The sequence below is a fragment of the Pteropus alecto genome, unplaced genomic scaffold, assembly GCF_000325575.1.
Source record: "Pteropus alecto unplaced genomic scaffold, ASM32557v1 scaffold110, whole genome shotgun sequence".
Taxonomy (NCBI): Eukaryota; Metazoa; Chordata; class Mammalia; order Chiroptera; family Pteropodidae; genus Pteropus; species Pteropus alecto.
In genome coordinates, this window is record NW_006431920.1 from 12,712,329 (window position 1) to 12,726,579 (window position 14,251).

Here is a 14,251-nt window from a genome sequence, read left to right on the forward strand (position 1 = left end):
AAGACCTGAAGGAGAAGAGGCCAGTCACACAAAGGTCCATGGAGAGTTTGATCTGGAAAAGAAGACAGCAAGTGTGAAGTCCCAGAGCTAGTGTGACTAGAGAACAGCATGTGGTGAGTGGATTAAATCAAGTTACAAAGGTAGGCAGGGCCAGATCCTGGAGAGCCTTATTGACTATGTGTAGTAGACCATGCTGTGCTATTCAGATTCAACTCCCAACCCGCCTTTGGGACTTAGAACACTCATTCCTCAGCTGCTGAGACTGTGGGCAATGCTATCTTGAAACTAAACTTTCCTTGGTGGTTGTCTTTGGCTGATAAGAGCCTGCTTGGTCATCCAAAGTAATGCTGTCTTCCTGAGACAGCCTACATGGAAAGACTGATCTACAAAGGCTTGGCCTTCTTTACTTCAATGAGGGATAATTCCACATGGCCATCTGGCTCTGGGATCAGCTGTATTGCTGCCTAATTTCTCTTCATCCACTCCTGTCCCAGCTGGTCAGTGAAAGCTATAGGTCCTCGCCTTTGAGCAGTGTTTTCTCCAGGGTGAGGGCTGGGTCTGTATGTCCTTCTAGCCAGCATATTCATCTTAGCCCTCGATCTCCTGTAAAGCAACTCAAGAATAGATACTTTTCTCATGAAGATACCATAATTTTTGAAAGTCATAGGAGGGCCTCCACTCTTGTCCTCTAAGAATCCATTCTCTAATCAGGAGCCAGAGTGCTCCTTTTAAACCACAAGACCTGGAGAAGCAAATGTTAGATACCTGGCCTGCAGACTGGAAGTTCCTCTGTATTGAAATTCATGCTTTTCATACTTTGATGTGTACATGGATTGCCCGAGGATCTTGTTAAAAGGCAGATATTTTAGGAGGTCTGAGGTGGGTGGGACCTGAGATTTTGAATTGCTGTCAAACTCCCAGGAGATGCTGTGACAGCTGGTGCATGGACTATGTTTGGAACAGCAAGGTTAAAATTCTCTTCTCTAAACTAAGTCTTATCAAAAGTCACAGTTCTGTCTCACCTGTTTGAAGGAAGAATCCTTTGATGACCTGACAAGTGGGGAGAAGGGAAGAGAGGAATGTGGTCCCCAACTGATGGTTGAAGGCCATGTGGAAGTATTGGCATTCGCCAGAGGCAGGTCAGAAATTTTAGAAGAATAAAGGGCAACTATCAGTTGGCCTAAGTGGTCCAACTAGACAGAGAAGAGATTGATGGCCTGAAGCCATGGAGGCAGAGACCGATTGACTCAGCAAAGCACAGAAAATACCAGCACCTTTGAGGATTCCCTAAAAGGGAGTCTTGAAGTTGTAAATAATAGGGAAATTACCTTATTTATATTTACAGGCTCAGAAAAGCTGGACTTACAGGGAATGAATAAAATTTGATAATTCAAACTCAAAATCCATTGCAGAATGCCCCTGTGCTTTGCTTTGCATTTGCTCCATTGTTACCAGCAGCCTTTCACAGTTGTTTGCATTTAGTCCCTGAATATTGAGAACAAATAATCCTAAATGGGATTGGGTGGCTCTGGTAGAGACCTACTGCCCTATACAGTGACAAAGCACAAAAACATGTTTTAACTGCATGCAGGCTGCCCCAGCTTTTTGCTACAGTGCATTCCTGTACATGCCATTGAGAGCAGGCAAATGTCAAGGAGGGAATCATTTTTTCTTCTCCTATTATGGCGTAGCCAGCACTCGCCTTCTTTTTCCACCCTACGCTCCTGAATTGGTAAGGCAAAATGTTGACAAGTTACCTTCAAGACCAATGAATCAGCCGGAAAAGTGTTGAATGAGTGAATCAATGAAGTGAAAAGTGATATTAGCAGCTCGTAAGCTCCATCAGGCTGGCAGATGGATGAAATGTAAGAGGGGACAGGAGACAGGACTCTCTGCCCATTTTTCTTTTTCTTTGGATTAATAACTGAGAGTAGTTGAATCTTAAATCCCTTTTCCAAGAGATACATACAGAAGAGAATCCCTTTTAACTTCCTCAACTGTAGAAACAATGATTTTAATCAAAGCAATCTGAATGAATTTCTGTAGGCCATAAGCTCCTGCATGGGGATGAGGGCAAGGGTATAAGGGAAGGTGGGAGTTGGTTTACAGACAGGGAATTCTATACTGAACACACAAACACTACCGTAAATACTACTACAAGTTACAAATGCCTAGACCATACTTTCTATGTGCCAGGCACTGTTTTAAGGCCTTACATCAGGAAGACTGGGACCAAAGTCACAGACACACTTTGTTATGGACTGTTTGTGTTCCTCCAAAATACATACATGGAAATCCTAATGCTCAGTGTGATGGTATTAGGAGGTGGGACCTTTGGGAGGTAATTAAGTCATAAGGTTAGAGCCCTCATGAATGGGATTAGTGCCCCTGTAAGAAGAGATATGAGAGACCTTGCTTCTCTCTCTGCTCTATGTAAGAAGACAGCCATCTGCAGACCAGGAATAATCCTCATCAGAACCAGCTATGCTGGCACCCTGTCTTGGACTTTCCAACCTCCAGAACTGTGAGAAATAAATGCAGTTTAAGCCACCAGTCTGTAGTATTTCTAGTCGTAGCAGTCCAAACTGAGTAAGACACCTCCTATCACAGGAGGTTTGAAGTGCTAATAATTTAGTAGCTTTGTCCCCACCCTGCCTTCAGAATGAAATACAATTGGAAGGGGCTGAAGAGATGGGACACCTGATTTATTTTTATTTTCTTTCTTTCTTATTCTAGCAAATAACAACTTTACCAAATATAGATTAAAACAAACAAACAACAACAACAACAACAAACAAGATTAGGAAGCCCACACCCAGTAAGTGTGGATTAAAACAGGAAGAAAGGGGAAATTTTTATTTCTTTTGTTAAGTTTGATGACAAATTCTTTTGACCTTTACACTGAATTCCTAAAACCAGCTGATGTGGATCCTCTCTGTTCTACAATTGCCTCTATCCCTTCTACCAGTTTTTTAAGCATGGCTAAACTGTGGGTCCCTAATCCTGGGACCCTCATAGAAATATTCATTAAGAACTACCTTCCACTTCGCTAGCTGTTAAGTAGACCAATCTCATCAGTTGATGTATACTGGAACCAGATAACTTCTAAAGAGCCTTGTAGGTCTATTTCAGAAGGCATGGTCAATCCTCTCCTTCCTCCCATAAATGGGCCAACTCCTCCGTGCCCTCCTTTCTGAACTTTGGTCTTAGCCCATTGGAAACATGCACCCCCAAGGAATCGTAGCTTTATCCTTGATGCTGAGGAATCCCAGTCATGCCCTGTTATAGGGGTAGCGGAAGAGAGCGATGAGGGAAGATAATGAGAGTATAAAAGTGGGATAATTAATTAATCCATCCATCAAATTTTGACCAAGCATCTCTATATATCCTTGGTTTCTTTGAGCTGGGGAGACATGAAAAGGTGAATTCTGGATTTCCATTTAGCTAATTTTAAAAAAGACTGAGCAATAGGGCAAGACCATCTTGGAGACCTTTGGGAGATCTTTCTACCTAGAAGGGCAAGGACGGAGCAGTGTTTGAGGACTGGTTAAGTGTGACGTGGGGATTCTATCTCTATCCGATCTACATATTTAGAAACAGTCTGAGTCAGAAAGTTAGGAAAGTTTTCATGTACTTCATTTTTATCTGTGTTTGGCCAGGCTTATGAGTTGCCATGAAGAAATAAACAAAACAATGCAGTTCTCCCTTCCTCCACCCCCACATGCTGCTATGTGCAGGAGGAACTCTGCAGGTGATGATAGCGCTCTTTCCCCAGACTTACTTTGTCTTTCCCTGCTGCCCTTGCTTCTTGGCAGCTCAGGGACTGAGCAGAGCCCCTGGGGCTGTGACACTGTAGAAAGGAAGGTGGGGAGATCACGGTGTGAGCCCTGGACTTCTTGTCCTCAGATCCTTGCTTGCTTTTGCTGAACCCCTTCCTGCAGCCTCAGCCCTGCACTCCAGACTCTGGGACCAGACCTGTCCCTTGCTGGAAAATTAAGGAGTCCAGCAGTGCAGGTCATGCACTGATGGATTCCCCTGCTTTGACCTTATGTTTCAGTTCTGGTAATTCGGCTTCTGCTCTGACCTGTGACCCAGATCATCCTGGACTTGTGTTGCTGCCCTGAGTTTCAGTTTGCCTAAGCCTGAGGTCATTCCTCTGAACTTTAGCTCCTTGGCTAAGTAAAACTCTGTTAGAAGTTGCCAGACCTCCCCTATTTTGACCACTAGTCAAAACAGGCTACCTGCTTATAAATTCATGTTTTGCTTTTTTCTGAGGGCTCATCTGCTTGTCCATCATGGCTCCTGTCCCTGAAGCGAACTCTCTCTAGATTCTGACCTGTGAGTTATATCCTGAGCTTAGTAAGCCTACCCCAATTCCCTTAGATGATTCTTCAGAGTTATCATTGTGTGGTAAAGCTACAGATAGGGAGTGTCATCAAGCCTACTAGCTTTAATTCTTATATTCTACCTTTTTCCTTGACCTTGGGAATTTCTCACAAAGAATGACTGCTACCACTGTACATTAATTAAGGTTCTTTTAGTTCAAGGGAAAGAAACAGACTTTGTCTAGTTTAATTAAAAAGAAAAATTTCCCTGGAATACCTGAGTGTCAAAACAAAGTGCCAGGAGGGTGAGAAGTAGGGAAGCTTCAAGGATCTCAGCTGTAGTTCTTGGACCTCCAGTTTAGGACACCCTGTGGCTCAGTTCCATGACCCTCAGCGGCTGTTTCTCTTCATCCGAATCTCCATATCCCAGGAGTGACAATCTGATTAGCCTAGCTTCATTTAGGCATTCAGCTCTGAATAAATCAGCTCTGGTTCTTGTTACCAAGTAAAGACATGGACACTGGGGCTTGTTTCTGTTAGTCAGGGCCAGTCTTCAGGAAAAGGTCAGGGATGTGAACTGGGTATTCACTTCAAGTTTCAGACCGGGCATGATCGTGCTGGCCTCATAGGATACTCTGCCTCTCCTACCACATGCACCCAGCATGCAACCTCAGCTCCTTCCAGCACACCTAGAACATCCATAAAGACTGTCACTGAAGCCTAGATTTTTAACAAAAACATCAAGTGAAAAAGGAACATAAAACTAAAAATCTACTTTGTAAAATAAGACTTATCATCTTCAGCTTGCAGGCATGCCTTCTTATCTTCCTCAGGGCTGAGTCCCTGTGTTTGAGGTTTAGCCTTAAATAAGGAATGCCTCCAAGATAACTGAGCCAACTCAAAGTTCAAAAGGAGATCCAAAGAAAGGCTAGAAATTCTCCCTCCTATGTGGCTAAGGACTGCCTTCAGAATGCCATTTCCAGATGAGTGGTACTGGGATTCGCCTCTCTTTTTAGGAGTGACCCCCTTCCCTCTCTACAGGAGCGTGGTCCAGCCTGATGACGTTTTAATATCGTTTATCAGAACATTGCATAGTAAACCCACCATTTAACCATAAAATACACACATCCCGGAGCAGAAGATTAATTCTGTTTCCCAAATGCCGGGACATGTTTTCTGTCCTGGCCTGCCCCAGTGTGGCTTGCTGCCATGACTACTGTGTAATGATCTGATACAGAGTCACACACACTGATTACGCTTGGGTGGTCTCCCAGGCTCCATGGGTAGGGATTTGTCTAATTCATTATTTAACACAAATCCCATTAAATTCTGTTGGAAAAAAAAGTGCCGTGATTGAATACATTTGGTTAACACTGCCTAATATGTCTTCTTTTGCACACCCAGAATGCTCAGCACTTCGTTATAGACTCTAGAAGTGCATAAAGGAGACTTGTTTGATTTCATCTAACCTGGCATTTCCCAAATGGAATGAGTAGTGGAACCTTTTTCTATCTATTCACATCCTGAAGCACTAGCTTTCTGGAAGACCCTTAAGGAAATGTGATTTAGTTTACTGCTTCCAGCATCTCTGTGAATGAGGTGCTGTTATTCTCATTTCATAGATGAAAAGGCAGAGGAGCATCTCAGAGAACTTGTGTAGCATGACCAGGTAGCAAGTGTCTCTGCAGAGCTTTGAACCTCGCTCCCCTCAGTCCAAGTCCAGGCCTCTTTCTGCCCTTTGGGTCACCAGCTCTGAGACTTACTGAATACTCTTGGGGGACTGTCTTAACCAATTCTGGCTATCAGCCAACTCCAAATGCCAGACACCTAGGAGAGCAGATTGTATAATTCCCATCTGAAGATTGCAGACTTATAACTCAGGAAGAGCCGATATTTCAGTTCAAGTCCAAAGACAGGAAAAAAACAATGTCCCTGTTTTTGGACTATCTCTTATTTGGGGAAGGGTCAGGTTTTTTCTTCTATTCAGGGCTTCAACTGATTGGATGAGGCCCACCCACATTAGAAGGGTAATCTGCTTTACTCGGTCTACTAATTTAAATGTTAATCTCCTCCAAAAACATCATCATATAAACACCAGAATAATGTTTGACCAAATATCTGTGCACCCCTTGCCCAGCCAAGTTGAACATAAAATTAACCGTCATAGGTTATAAAAGTTTTCTGTGACTTCTGTCTTTCTCACACTCTCTCCTTCTCTTTGGATCATCTTGTTTGCTTGCTCTGATGAAGCCAGCTGCCATGTTGTGAGCTGCCCTATAGAGAGGCTCCCATGGCAAGGAACTGAGGTAGCCTTCAGCCAAGAACCAGCAGGGAACTGAAGCTGTCAGCCCAATAGCCTGCAAATAACTTCATCTCGATAATGACCACATGAGTAAGTTTGAAGGTGAATGCTGGCCTGTCTATCACGGCTTGAGATGACTGTACCCTGGCCGAGATCTTGGCTGTAGCTCGTGAGAGATACTGAAGCAAAGAACTCAGCTAAGCAATGCCCAGATTCCCAATGTACAGAAACCATAAGATAATACATGCTATGTTAAGGCTTTCATTTGGGGTCTTTTTTTTTTTTTTCCCCTCAGCTACAGATAACTAATTCAGGTATCATCCATTGGCTATTCTCCCACAAAAGGAGCTTGAGGCTATCTGACTTTTCTGGTTCTTCCGGCCACTGTCTTTTTAAAAGAGGACCCAGATAGGCTTTCAAAATGCCTGTCTCCAAACTTTTACTAGAAGTGATGCCCACATAACTGAACAAATTCTACCTCTGGCATTTAGACATATAGTTTAGGCCAAGATGCTTGTAAAAAGAATGAGGCAAGTTCGTAAGAAACAGAAACATTTCTTTTCTGAATATCCTGTATTAGCACATCTCACAATGTTCCCTTTCTTTTCACCATTGTCCCCACCCACCAGCTCCCCAGGTCCCTGATTCCCTTAACATGTGTCTTATGCTGTCCCATCCCATACAGCATGTCAGTTAATATCAAACCAAACAATCTAGAGACTCATTCTGCGATTCTTTGTAGAGCATGAAATGATAATTAATTTTTTCTGTCTTTATATACTAGGAAAAAATAGATGTAGCCTTATACCCCCCACATCCTCCAAGGAATCTTGACCATATAATTATTATGGTACTTTTCTGTGATCAAAAAAAGGAGCAGAGTAGGAACTTGGAGTCATAGATACCAGGTTTGCATTTTGCATTTCTCAATCACTAGCTATCCAAGTATCTCAATGTCCTGGTGCTTCAGGTTCTTCACCTGTAAATTGGGGTGATGACTCCTCAGAGTTCCAGTGAATTTGAGATAAAGTATCAAAAGGACTAAATGAGATAATGTGAGCAAAACTATAACAAAGTATCTGGTACATGGTAAAAGCTAAAAAATACATTCTTTTATCTTCTTGGTATAGAGTCGCTCTTCTTTATAGAACTATAGCAGATAGTGAATCTGCTTTGATCTGCTGTAATCTTTAGAATTAAACTTTCTCTTGTTTTAATATTTACCTATAAAAAACTGTTTGATGGCCAAAATTGTTGTAGACTTTTGGTGAGGTACTCATTGTTGGGAACATGAAGATGACAAAGATATTTCACTGTCATGTTAAGAAGCAGAAACCAGGATGCTTTTCTAAAATAATGTCCTAGAATCTGCAAGATCTCAGTAGGGAGAATTGGTGGCTCTCTGTTGGTCCAGAAGAAGCTTGAATGGCTGTGGTGAAGCATATGTCTGATCCTCTGCTGGTGGCAACAGGGCCTGACCAACAGGAAAGAGCAATGGCCTTAAGCATGAGCATTGAGGATGACAGTGATTACAGGTGGGGAGTGGGGAAGAAAAGGGGTACTTTCTCAATTTTTTTGAACTATATAATCCTTGAGGCTTATGACATTCAGATATAGTTGACAGAGTATGGGCAGAAAGATAGGGAAGGTTTGCATGAAAAAATGAAGTCAGATTTCCCACCAACCCTGGCAGATGTGGATAAACCATTTGCAAATTGACTTAGAAAATGGAGAAACATAATATTTTTTTTCACCCTCGTGCCAAGGAGAAAACTCTTCTGAGGATCTTTACTGTTGATCCTCAAGACCTACTTGGGTTGAACCAGGGGGTTTATGAACAGGTGTACCCATATACTGGAGCTCCTTTAGTTCTTTAAGGCATTATCCTCCTCCTATTGGCTCATCTCTGGCATGAGCCAGCATCAAATCTCCACGCACTCCCCTAGCTTTAGGGGAAAAAGAGCAACCCACTTGATATGGCTCGTGGAGCACCCATTGGTTTTTCTCTAAGGCGCTAGTTCTCACCTCTGGCTTCACATTAGAATCACCTGGGAAGATTAGGAAAAACATCGCCATGCCTGAGCCCAACTTCTACCCAATGAATCAGAATCTCTCTGGATAGAGTTTAGACATGGCAGTTTTTTGAAAAGTTCTCTACATAATTTTAATACATAACCAGTGCAAGCCCCCGGTATGGGACCCAAGATAGGCTATAGTAATATAATTTGGAACTGGGGACTCTGCTAAGATACTTAAAGTGTCACTAAGTTGAAAAACAGACTCTTTTAAAAAGCTCTGAAATTAACATTTTAAGAACAAGTTGATGAGCGGACATAAGCGCTTGACCCTTCTGAAGGAAGGCCAGCCAATGTGCAGAGGAAGGAAGGTGGCTTCGTTTGGCCAGGGGGAAATGCTGGAAGCTAGGAGTCTTTTGGAATATGCTTATTGTTTGAGATAATGACTGAGAGTTGAGACTGATATGAATTATTTACACCTTTAGGGAGACTCTTTGCAATAAAATCAATTTTCCTTACCCTTTCTCTGCATAGGCAGAGTGAACCTCTGGGGTAAAACCAACTTTACAAACAGCAGCAACAAGAAAGTTCTGACTAGCTACTGTCTTGCTGATAAAGCTAAAATTGATTGAGATGCCTCCTGGGAGGGCTCAAGAAAATCTGTCTTGTTGTTACGAAATGTTATAATAATTTCTTTGTATGTTATATTCATGAACTGCGTGATATGCATTTAATGGGAGCTCAGATAAGGGGGTAGTAGCTTGGGGTTTTCAAGATGTTGCAGAACAAAGATTCAGAGGCCTTATTGCGAGTTCACATTTTCTTTTTTTCCTGTGAGATTTTGGCCTTCTGACACAAAAAAAGCATCGGGCTCAAGAGGCTTCCTGCTTGTGGCACAACCACAGTGACTATGTGTCCTGGTTTGCCCCCAAACGGTTCCAGTTTACACCTGTTGTCTTAGCCTAATTGTCAATAACCCGCCTTTCTACTTTCAAAAGTGCCCTGGGTTAGGCAATATATCACGTGGTAACCCTTGATGTGACATAGTGTGCCTCTGGTCTAGGAATTTGGGACCTATGATCTAGTACAATTCCTTCCACTAACTGGCTCTTTGCTCAGAGCAAACTATTTTTCTCTTACAGACTCAGTTTCTTTCTCAGTCAAGTAAAGGGGGATTTAAATCAGAAACCCAGGGGCTGGCCTCGGGGCCCATGCACAATGTTATACGTAGATTTTTAAATGAATTTTGTTACACCTGCATATATATCTTTGTATGTTTTTTCTGGGGAGACTTTTGATACAGTCATCATATTTTCAAAGGGAGTTTCATGATCCCCTACTGGTAAAGAACCACATTGGATGAATTCTGCAGTCCTATTAATCTCCAGAATTCTGTATTTCTGTGGTTACAATGCTTTCAAAATAAGACTTGGGAGTAAGTTAAAATATTGTCCGAGAGGATTTCCACAGTGAGAACTGTGTCGTAATTGGTTTTCTTGGTACCAAACAAATAAATGACATTTTATTTTTAGACACAGGCAGCCCACACTTTGCAATGATAAAAGGACACTACACCAGGACAGGTGGGACCCCTGCAGTTGGGAACACAGGGCTTTCTCCTGTGGGAAGAGCATGGGAAAGGAAGGAGAAACACCTAATGAGAAGGCAGGGGTCCTTGGGAAGTAAGGGTGATTCACAAGATGACAAGAGAAATGTTCAGACCCTCTTGTCTAAGACATAGAAGAGAGGATGAGTGAGGAATGATTAAGGAAGTAATTACATTATAGACTAAAAGAAGGAACAGTAAGCTAAGAGTCTGCAATCTGTTTTTACCTGTGTCACTTAGCTGCTGTGTGACCTTGGGCCGATCAGTTTCTTCAGCTGCAAAATCGAAATGAAACTGTGTGATCTTGAGCTGCCATGACTCACTTCCCCTCACTTGCTCACTTCAGCTCCTTTCTCTTATTTCAATGACCCTCAGGAAGTCTTTCTGTGTCTGTTTTATGAGAATCAATGCACTCGCCAAAGGCCTGGTTGTACTGTATTTTTTTTTTTTTTTCATAAATTATGTCTCAATGAGAACGTTTACTATTTCACATCTATTTTGTGAAGAGAGAAAATTTGCTTTGAAATTAAGGCCAGAGTTTCCCCAGTGCTTTTTTATGAAGAACATCTCACTTAGATGAGGTAGCCTAGAGGCTACTTTTCTGGTTTAGAGTGTCCACTGAACCACTTATGGAGTCGGCTATAAATAGATCAAAACTGACAGGCACTTTTTGTGTCTGGAGGATTAGATTGGAGCCTCGGAAACCCCAGAAGCCCCAGAGGCCTTTCCCTGCTGGTAATGAGAAATGTTTGGTAACTAATCTATTTCCTTAGATTCTTTCATGAAGTAACTCATGGTGGTAGTGAAGAATTAGCTATTTACCTTGCATGTATGGCTGTGCAACCCTCAGTAAGAATTGCAGATATGATATTTATATTCAGGGGCAGCTCAAATCATAAAAGTAATAGCTTTTTGTCAGGTGGCAGGTGTTATATGGTAGACTAGATGGGTGGTCTCCAGAGGGAAACTTGAGCACCTCAGGGGGATGTAATATGATCCATTGGGCCATGGAGAAAACATTGAACTTCTACTTAAACTTCTATTATGTGTGCTGATAGAGATTTTACTATGAGGGTGTGCTATCGAAAATATTTAGGGGACCCCTGGGCTGAACCATTGACTAGTTTATGCCAGGTATTTGTCTTGGGAGACACATACACAGAATGTGCTGCATCACAGTGAGTGATAAGGTTTCAACTCCACAAGAGCCTTGGGCTCTGGACAATATGCGCTAGAACATTTCTAATGTGACAAAGAATGACATGTTTGTGTCTGATATCATGTGGTAACAGACTGATGCTATCAAGTGGTTATACAAAACGGATGACCGATAGACAGTGGATTTGATATATGGTCTTTTGAAAGCCACTCTGGGAGTGAGAGTCACACAATCCAGACATCCAGAGATTCTGGCAGGTTCACTATAATCAGTACACTCCCCACCACATCTTCTCCCCCCTGCCCAAAAAAAGAAGAAAATTGTGCTCTTCGTTTTCTTTTATTTCTTTTATCAAGTGGCAAGCGAAATAAAATCTCAACTTCATTATAGCTGTAGTATAACATATTAGTGTCATTCAAAAGAAAGGAAAAATGGACAAACTTCTACGTAGAAAACAACTGAATTCAATGCAAGGATTATATATACTTATATATAACAACAATATATACAATAATTATATATAGTAATCACGTATTTATATATATAATTATATAAATTAGGATTAACTCTTCATTCTTGGTCTACGCCAGTGGCTTTCTGTCTTTGTTCTTCATTAGAATCATACACGAGATTTTTAAAAAATACTAGTGCTTGGTATCTATCCCCCAGATATTCCGTTTTAGTTTTCTGGGGTGGAGCCTGGCATCAGTCTTTCAGTCCCTTTGATGATTCGGATAAGCAAGTAGGGTCGAGGAACACTGATTTAGACCTTCAGAAACTCAGCCTCCCATTTCCTGCTGGTCTGAAGATTCGCGAGGAATGCCCTGTGGTCTGGTAATTTCTGTGGGAAACATGAAACATTAAATATTCCAGCTCTCTTTCTCTCTGACTCTCAAGAGAAACCCTATTTTCTTAACCAGTCGAATATCCCATGCCCTGGAGAAGTGACAGAAGTAGGAGCTGACATTTACATAACTTAAAAGCTACCCCGGAGAAAGCAAGAAACTTGACATTCAAAAGAAGGCATATTGGTCATCCTATCAGAAATTATTTTCTCTCATCCTGACCTCCTGGAGAGATACTTTCTCATTTAAAATCCCTCTCCTCTTTCTTTCACACCTGAGTCTGTGCATTAACCTCTTCCTGGTTGTTCTGTGCAGCAGAGGAAAATTCTGATGAGTTGTGTAATGTTAGGGAAACTCCAGGAAGGAAAAAAGAATGGGTTACCTCAATTCATCTGTCATTGTTCTATGCAAATCCATGTCTAGATTTTCTTTTAAATTACTGGTTGCTTTGGGGATGATAGGGATGAGATATCTGGGATACCTTAGCCATTCTCCTCAAATTGGAGTCTGCAGACAGAACTCATCCATCATTTGCTGCCTTCTCTTTGTGGAATAAACATATTCTTGTTGAATTCCCTCTGGTGATTTATGGAGCCACAGGAAATTTGGAGAATAGAAAAGATTTCTGCATAAAACAATAACATAAACTTTTGGGGGGATTTCTCTTTTTGGTTTATTTATGGGCACTTTGAAGTATAAAAGGAAAGTTAAAAGTATAATAATTGGTATAAAAAAACAAATGGATAAAGAAAGAAATCTGATTACCCTTCAACTCACCCCTCTGTATGACCTATGCATCCATAGCGGGCAATCAAGAAGAGAGAGCTTATGCCAGGTAGTTTAATAAAGGGAATTTAATATGGAAAACTAGTAAAAAAAAAAAATGGTGTTGAAAGAGATGAAAAAGTCAGTTAGGGGAGGTGACACAGGGGGTGGTGGCAACAGCAAGCCACCACCCAGAGGGATCTGAAATAAGAAATGGCAGCATTTCTCTAAGTCCCTTTGATGATTCGGATAAGCAAGTAGGGTCGAGGAACACTGATTTAGACCTTCAGAAACTCAGCCTCCCATTTCCTGCTGGTCTGAAGATTCGCGAGGAATGCCCTGTGGTCTGGTACTTTCTGTGGGAAACATGAAACATTAAATATTTCAGCTTTCTTTCTCTCTGAGGGGAAGGGAGGGGGTAGTGTTTGCTGAGGCAGGAAACCAGGGCTGCTCCATGCAACAGGTAGCCATGGTATAAGCTACCAGAGAAGCCAGGACCTTAGAGGGAGGAGTTTTTGTGATAGACAAGAATCAGGAACAGAAAGGAGCAAATAGCCTGACTTCCTCCTGTCTCCAAATATGCCTCTCATGCCATTCATTGGCTGAACCTAACAGGAAGCCAGTCATTTCTAACTACAATGCAGTTTTACCACAACACAAGTTGTCATATTAAATTAATCTTATTAATTTGAACTGTGTAAGTTTGGTAGTTTTATTTCTTATTTGTAAATTTGTTTTGGTGCTACAGTTGTTTAACATAATGAGTTTATATCTAGTTTTACATTTGTATATATTTTTAAATAACCTTCTAATGAAAGTCATTTGTCAACATTACAAGCTCATGAGACTATATTTCCTCCAAAAAGAGGGCATACATTATTCAAGTCTGACAATAATAGTAGAAAATTCTGATAGCAGGAATCACCCGGGATTTAAATGGGAAAGAGAATCTGTGGGTTGCCTAAGATTTGAGTCACAGGGAGTAGAAAGTTTTTAATTTTGCTTAGGACAACTCTTTTATATATACACTTTAAAATGGTAGGACTGTTTACCAAAACTTCAACTCACAGGCAGATTTTGTTTTTATATCAAAAGTATTTAATAAAATATTTTTAAGAGGGGTCAGTATAAATGTGGTCAACCACATAGTCTGCCCTGAGGGTTGACTCTGTATGTGGGCGATTTTTGCAATATGTTCTCTTTTCAAATGATGGGCTTTGCAGCTTTTTCTGCT